Here is an 8250-nt window from a genome sequence, read left to right on the forward strand (position 1 = left end):
GAGCTCCTGTTTCTTCCTGGAGCCAGCTCCCCTTTCTCACACTCCCTCTCCCCTCTGAGCTCTCAGCCCCTGGCTGGGATTGTGTCCCTTTTGGGGACAGATGTTGTGACAAAGAGCACTTTTCTCCCAGGCACCAGCTGCCCTTCACCTGCTGCTGGACAGATTTAATCTGCTGTGGAGCGTGGCCCAGCCTGAGGCAGAAAAACCCCCTTTGCTTGGGGTATTCCCTCTAGGACAGCTGGGCTCCAGGCACTCAGAAATCCAGGGAAAAACAGAGCAGAGAGAGGAACAGGGAATGAAACAGAGAGGAAATCAGTCAGTGCTTCAGAGCAGAAAACCCCCTTTGCTTGGGATATTCCTTCTAGGACAACTGGGCTCCAGGCACTCAGAAATCCAGGGAAAAACAGAGCAGAGAGAGGAACAGGAATGAAACAGAGAGGAAATCAGTCAGTGCTTCAGAGCAGAGAAAACCCCCTTTGCTTGGGATATTCCCTCTAGGACAGCTGGGCTCCAGGCACTCAGAAATCCAGGGAAAAATAAAGCAGAGAGAGGAACAGGGCATAAAACAGAGAGGAAATCAGTCAGTGCTTCAGAGCACCAGGGAATTTTAGTTCAGGTTGCAGGAAAAGGGGTCATTCAGCCTCCTGATTTCCTGCTGGTTCATGATCCCGTTCTCCACATCCCACAGAAAAAGAGGGAGCAGGGAGAAGGAAAAAAAACCTCTTTAGCCCGGTCGCAGTGAAAGATGATTCTGTTTTAAAGAACTGAAGTCATTCAGGGTGTGAATAACTCTCATTTTTCTGGTTTGTTCTCATACCTGGGCGTGGCTCTGCCTACCTGGCCTACACCATCCCTGTCGGCACCTGGAAAATCAGCTTTCCTTGGGCTTGCACAGCTCCTGGGGGTGGAACTCACCCCAGCTGCTTGGTTCCTGCATGGAGGGCCCTTTGTTCAGGGGGATTTTTGGGGCTTGCTTTTGGAATTTCACTCCTTGCTGCTCCTGCAGGCAGGATTTTAGCCACGGTGTGATTTTAGCCACACCAGCGTGGCAGGCCAAGCACGGGGGGAGATTTTGGGGCTGTCTCATGGAGCCAGCGGTGGTGGGGAGCGGGGTTTGGCGTGCCCTGGGAGCTGGGAAAAGGCAGCTGGAAGGAAATTTCCGGGTGTACAAACGCTGCAGAGCAGAATTCCCTCATTCCCACCGGGAAGCAGCAAAGCTGTGCTGGTGCTGAGCCACTCCACAGCAAGATAAGGACTAGAGGGGAAAACAACAGACCAAAAAATCCCTTTTTTTATTTTTTTTGTCCCAGGACAGCCTTGAAGGAGAGAGGAAACCAATCCCTGGGTGATGGAATTGCAGCCCAGCACAGCAGAGCAGATGCAGCATCTCCCTGTCAGTCCTGCTGGATGTGGCTGTTCGGAAAAACCCCGTGAGCATCCTGGAGACCAGGAAAATTCCCCCCAAAGCCTGGCCAAGTGTTTCTCTGGCAGCAAGCGTTTCCGTGAGGTCACTGCTGGAGTTCCTCCCGTCTCTGGAACGTTCACAAGCAGAAATTCAAATGTTCTGGGCTTTGTGACCCCTCCTGTGTCTCAGCGTGGGGCAAAAGGGGCTTTGCATTCCTGCAGGGTTTGGGATCCTCCAGGATTTGGGACCATGCAGGGTTTGGGATCCTCCAGGATCTGGGATCCTCCAGGGTTCGAGGTCCTCCAGGATTTGGGGTTGTCCAGGGTTTGGGGTCCTCCAGGATTTGGGATCCTGCAGGATCTGGGATTCTCCAGGATTTGGGATCCTGCAGGTTCTGGGATTCTCCAGGATTTGGGACCATGCAGGGTTCGGGATCCTCCAGGATTTGGGATCCTGCAGGTTCTGGGATTCTCCAGGGTTTGGGACCATGCAGGGTTTGGGATCCTGCAGGGTTTGGGACCATGCAGGGTTTGGGATCCTGCAGGATTCAGGATCCCACAGGGTTTGGGATCCTGCAGGGTTTGGGATCCTCCAGGGTTTGAGATCTTCCAGGGTTTGGGACCCTGCAGGTTCTGGGATTCTCCAGGGTTTGGGACTATGCAGGGTTTGAGATCCTCCAGGATCTGGGGTTCTCCAGGATTTGGGACCCTGCAGGATCTGGCATCCTCCAGAAATTGGGATCCTGCAGGGTTTGGGATTCTGCAGGATTTTTTGAGCTTTTTTGATATAAGGGTCTTTTTGAGATCTTCCTACACCCCTGGAAGAGCAGAGAGGACATTTCTGACCAACAATGCCACTCATTTGTGGCTGAAAAAGCAAATTTATCCTGCAGAGAGAGCCTGATCCCCCATGGAAGAGCAGAGAGGACATTTCTGACCAAAAGTGCCACCATTTGTGGCTGAAAAAGCAAATTTATCCTGCAGAAGGAGCCTGATCCCCCATGGAAGAGCAGAGAGGACATTTCTGACCAAAAGTGACAATGATTTGTGGCTGAACAAGCAAATTTATCCTGCAGAGAGAGCTTGACCACCCCGTGGAAGAACAGAGAAGACATTTCTGACCAAAAGTGACACGTATTTGGGGCTGAAAAAGCAAATTTTTCTTGCAGAAGGAGCCTGACCCCCCCTGGAAGAGCAGAGAGGACATTTCTGCCCCTCATTTGTGGGGGATATTTGTGCCCTGCTTGTCCTTGCGTCGGCCAGGAATGACAGCAGCCGGCTCTGGAACAAAAGTCTCTTATCCCCAGAAGAGATGGGGATTGTTTGGGTGGCCCTGCACAATTCCAGCCTCCTCTTTTTCTCCAGAGCTGCTGGAAGGGCAGCAATTCCCCAGGCTGGCGTGGGAGGAAGGAGAGAGAGCCCTCCACTGCCCTGGCCTTGTTTAGCCATCAAATAAAAATGAGAAATTAATTTGGAGAGAATTTTGAAAGCCCTAAAGGAAGGGATGGTGGCTCCTGGTGGCTGGAGTCTGCTCTGGGTCCCTGCAGAGGGGAAAAAAAACAAAAAATAAAATCAAAAACCAAAAGCAACAACAAAAAACACACAAAAAACCAAAAAAAAAACCAACAACAAAAAAACAAAACCAAAAAACCCCGACCAAACAAAAAACAAACAAACAGAAACCCCAAAAAACCCCCAAAAAACCAAAACAACTCTGAACAAACAGAAAACAAACAAACAAAAAAAACCCCAAAAAACCCAAAACCAAAAAAATCCCAAACAAACAAACAAAAAAACCCAAACCAAACAAAAAAAATACACAAGAAAAAAAAAAAAAAAACAAGAACAAAATATCTAAAAGAAAAACCCAAAAAACCCCAAAACAAAATGAACCCCAAAAGCAACAAAATAAAAATACCCCTAACCAAAAAAAAACCCTAAAAAACCCAAAAGAAAACGAAAAATACACAAACCAAACAACAAAAAAACTACAAGGAAAAAACCCCAAAACCAAAACATCAAAAAACCCCAAAAAACTCAAAAACAAACCCCAAAAGCAATAAAATAAAATAATAAAATAAAAAAGAAGCCACCCCAAATTGCTATTTTGGGTTTTTTCCTCCCTTCAGATGGACAATGGTGGGAGATGTCAGCTCTGGAGGGGCTGGGAGCTCTCCAGGCGCTGGAGGGGAAGCTGCAGCTCCTGGCGTGGGTGGAAATTCCTCAGGAAACTCGGGCCCGAGGAGATCCTCTAAAACTGGGCTTGTCCTGGTGCCTGGAGTCTCCTCTGCATCCCTGCAGAGGGAAAAAAAAACAAGAAATAAAATCAAAACCTCGAACCAAAAGCAACAACAGAAAAACAGACCAAAAAAACCAACCAAAAAAAACAAAACAAAAATACCCCAACCAAAATAAACCCAAAAGAAAACCAAAAATACCCCAACCAAAACATAAAAAAACCCCAAAAACCCCAAAAAAACAAAAACAAAAACAAAACCCAAAAGAAAACCCAAAACCACCCAAACCAAACAGCAACAAAACCACAAGGAAAAAAACCAAAACATCAAAAAACCACAAAAAAACTCAAAAACAAACCCCGAAAGCAACAAAATAAACCAAAAAACCACCCCAAATTGCTGTTTTGGGGTTTTTTCTCTCTTCAATTGTAGGAGATGTCAGCTCTTGAGGGGCTGGGAGCTCTCCAGGCGCTGGAGGGGAAGCTGCAGCTCCTGGCGTGGGTGGGAATTCCTCAGGAAACTCGGGCCCAAGGGGATCCTCTAAATCTGGGCTTTTCCAAGGGCGCCGGGCTCTCCGGACAGGATGGAGACGGGACAAAGGAGTCCAGAAATAAAGGAAATGATCCACGCGAAGAACAGGCCGGGGCTAAAAACGGCCCTGTCCCTGGCCAGAATTAAACCCGATTTCTGGAGCTGTTTGGGTTCCTGGCGAGCCAAGAGCAGAAAGCTGGGGAGAAGCAGCGCTCAAATCCTGCATCCTGCAGGAAACGGGGCTGGAATTTCACATTTTTGAGGGTTTTTTTGCTTGAGAATCTCAGGGGGGGTGTGAAATGGTGCCTTTGGGCTGAATTCGTGCCCAGCCGAAGGCAAGGATGGAGGAGCTGCGGGGAAAAGCTGCTTCAGGCAGATCTGGATCAGCCTCTGCTGATATATTTATATATTTAATTTAATATTTATAATAGTTACATTTATATATTTAATTTAATATTTATAATATCTATATCTATATATTTAATTTAATATTTATAATGGTTATATTTATATATTTAATTTAATGTTTACAATATTTACATTTATATATTTAATTTAATATTTATAATAGTTATAATTATATATTTAATTTAATATTTATAATATTTACATTTATATATTTAATTTAATGTTTATAATATTTACATTTATATATTTAATTTAATATTTATAATATTTACATTTATATGTTTAATTTAATGTTTATAATGTTTACATTTATATATTTAACTTAATATTTATAATATTTACATTTATATATTTAATTTAATGTTTATAATATTTACATTTATATATTTAATTTAATGTTTATAATATGTACATTTATATATTTAACTTAATACTTATAATATTTACATTTATATATTTAATTTAATATTTATAATATTTACATTTATATATTTAATTTAATATTTATTATATTTACATTTATATATTTAACTTAATATTTATAATATTTACATTTATATATTTAATTTAACTTTTATAATATTTACATTTATATATTTAATTTAATGTTTATAATATTTACATTTATATATTTAACTTAATATTTATAATATTTACATTTATATATTTAATTTAACATTTATAATAGTTACATTTATATATTTAATTTATTGTTTATAATCTTTATATTTATATATTTAATTTAACATTAATATATTTTTAATTAATATTTATATTAAATGGTTCTGGTTTATGACTTTTATAATCATACAAATTTTAAGATCTGAAATTAAAAATATTTATTATATAAATGTACCTGATCACTCAAATTCTCTTCACAAAAACATGCAACAGCTCCACAAAACTCAGTGTTTTTGGGTCTGTGTCCTGCCTGGTTTTTTTGGGGTCAGTGTTCCTGGACCTGTTTTCTGCCTGGTTTTTTGGGGTTCAGTGTTTCTCAGGTGTTTCCTGCCTGTATTTTTGGGAGTTTCAGGGTTTCTGAGCCTGTTTCCCACCTGTTTTTTTGGGGTCAGTCTTCCTGGACCTGTTTTTTTGTGGGGTCAGCATTTCTCAGGTGTTTCCTGACTGGTTTTTTTATGGGGTCAGTGTTTCTCAGGTGTTTCCCACCTGTTTTTTTTGGGGTCAGTGTTCCTGGACCTGTTTCCTGCCTGATTTTTTTGTGGGGTCAGTGTTTTTGGGTCTGTGTCCTGCCTGGTTTTTTGGGGTCAGTGTTCCTGGACCTGTTTCCTGCCTGTTTTTTTTTGGGGTCAGCATTTCTCAGGTGTTCCCTGCCTGTTTTTTTTTGGGGTCAGCATTTCTCAGGTGTTCCCTGCCTGTTTTTTTTGGGGGTCAGCATTTCTCAGGTGTTTCCTACCTGGTTTTTTTGGGGGTCAGCATTTCTCAGGTGTTCCCTGCCTGTATTTTTTGTGGGGTCAGCATTTCTCAGGTGTTTCCTGCCTGGTTTTTTTGGGGTTAGTGTCTCTGGGCCTACTCCACCTGTGGAATTCCTGCAATTCCAAACATCAACAAGGATAAAATGAAATCCCTGTGCTCGAGGCACCCAAAATCCAGCGCTCAGAGCCCGGGCTGCTGCTCCTCACCCCACAAACGCCCTCATTCTCCTGCTCTGCGCCTTCTAGGGCGCTTTGGGCTCGAAGAAATCATCTATAAGCTCCACCTTACCTCACTGAGGAGTCATCCCCAGCCCTGCTCATCCTCTGAGAAACATAAAACTGGTGAATGCTGTCAGTAAACACTTCTATTTTTGTAGTTTGTCTTCCAAGTCGAACAAAAATAAGAGCTGACTGCAGGCTGAGCCCTGCTGGTAACTGAGAAGTGGCAAACCCAGGGCCTGACCCCAGGCTGGCATTTCTGGGGTCAGGGAGTTGAAGTTGGTGCCCTCTGGCCTGCAGCTGAGCAGAAATTAATTAGCAGAAATCATTAATTAACGAGCAGAAATCACCTTCACGGTGGGCGAGCTTGTGAGAAACGCTGCTCGCTTCCAAAAAAATTTGGGAAGGTTTCATTAAAACCTTCTCAAAAATGCAACGGAAGACCGAGCAGAGGAAACGTTGCAGCGCCAGGAGCAGAGGGTTGTTCTGTTTTCCTCACCAGGATTTTTTTGCCTTTCGACCCTTTAAATTCTGCCCCCAATTTCTGGCCATCAGCTCCTTCTTGGCTGCCCAGCGGGGGAGTTCAAACCCTTCAACCTTGATTGGAGGTCAGGTGCTGCCACAGCGGCAACCCATGGAAGGAAATCATCTTTATTTACCCAGCCAGGGCTCGGGATGGGCCTGGAGATGGGGCAGGGGGAGGATGGGATGGGATTGGGTGGGATTTAGTGGGATTTGGTGGGAGCAGGTGGATATTAGGAATTTAGGGATCTGAAATCAGCCTCTCCTCCCTCTGAAGCTTCCAACACAGCCTTTGGAGAGAGGGGCTGCAGCTCAGAGAGGAGCAGTTCATAAAAATGTAATAGAAATTATCATTTTGATGATAAAATTGGGAAGTGAGGAGTGGAAGGGAATTATCTTTATCCAGCCAGGGGCTCTGGATGGGCCTGGAGATGGGATGGGATGGGACGGGATGGGGGAATTTATGGATCTGCCTCAGCCTCTGCTCCCTCTGAAGCTTCCAACACCGCCTTTGGAGAGAGGGGCTGCAGCTCAGAGAGGAGCAGTTCATAAAAATGTAATAGAAATTATCATTTTAATGATAAAATTGGGAAGTGAGGAATGGAAGGGAACCATCTTTATCCAGCCAGGGGCTCTGGATGGGCCTGGAGATGGGGCAGGAGGAGGATGGGACAGGATTTGGTGGGATATTATAGGGTATGATGGGAGCAGGTGGATGTCTGGGTCAGGTTTTAGGAATTTATGGATCTGCCTCAGCCTCTCCTCCCTCTGAAGCTTCCAACACAGCCTTTGGAGAGAGGGGCTGCAGCTCAGAGAGGAGCAGTTCATAAAAATGTAATAGAAATTATCATTTTAATGATAAAATTACAACATCCTGGGATGCAGCCGGGCCCCAGACTGGGAGGGGAACACAAACAAGTGCCCTCAGCTCTCTGAATCCATGTTGTTTTTTCTTTAAACTGGATCTCCAGCTTGATTTTCCATTTGGAAAATCCTGTGATACGACTTTTTTCCACTCTGAGCAGCCCTAACTCCTGGCGAGATTTTATTTATTTATTTACTTATTTATTTTTTACAGTTCCCAGGGGAGAGGAAATAAAATTGGAGGAAATATTGCTCACCAGTGCCTGGAATCCCAAAAGCCTCCCAGCTTCCCTTCTCCGCTGCCTTCCAGGCTGCTCCCTCCCCACGGCAGGGGGATGAGGATTGATGCCTCTCTTCACAGCTGGGGTGGAATTTTCCAGCTTTTCCCTCTGCTGGTGCCACCTCGGACGTGTCCAGAGGGAAAACCCTGCAGAGGAAAGGGGGAAAAGGGAATTGTTGGCTCCTCACCTGGGAACTGGGGTGGGGTTTGTGACGTTCTGGCAGAAATTCCCCGCGCAGAGAGGCCGAACCTCAAAATCTTTGGGGTTTGCTCCCTTCCCAGTGAGAGATTTATCCCAGGTTTTTCTTTCTTTGGCCCAGGATCCCAGATTTGAGCCCGTGTTTAACCCCAC

This window comes from Motacilla alba, chromosome 21, assembly GCF_015832195.1.
Source record: "Motacilla alba alba isolate MOTALB_02 chromosome 21, Motacilla_alba_V1.0_pri, whole genome shotgun sequence".
In the NCBI taxonomy this organism is placed as follows: Eukaryota; Metazoa; Chordata; class Aves; order Passeriformes; family Motacillidae; genus Motacilla; species Motacilla alba.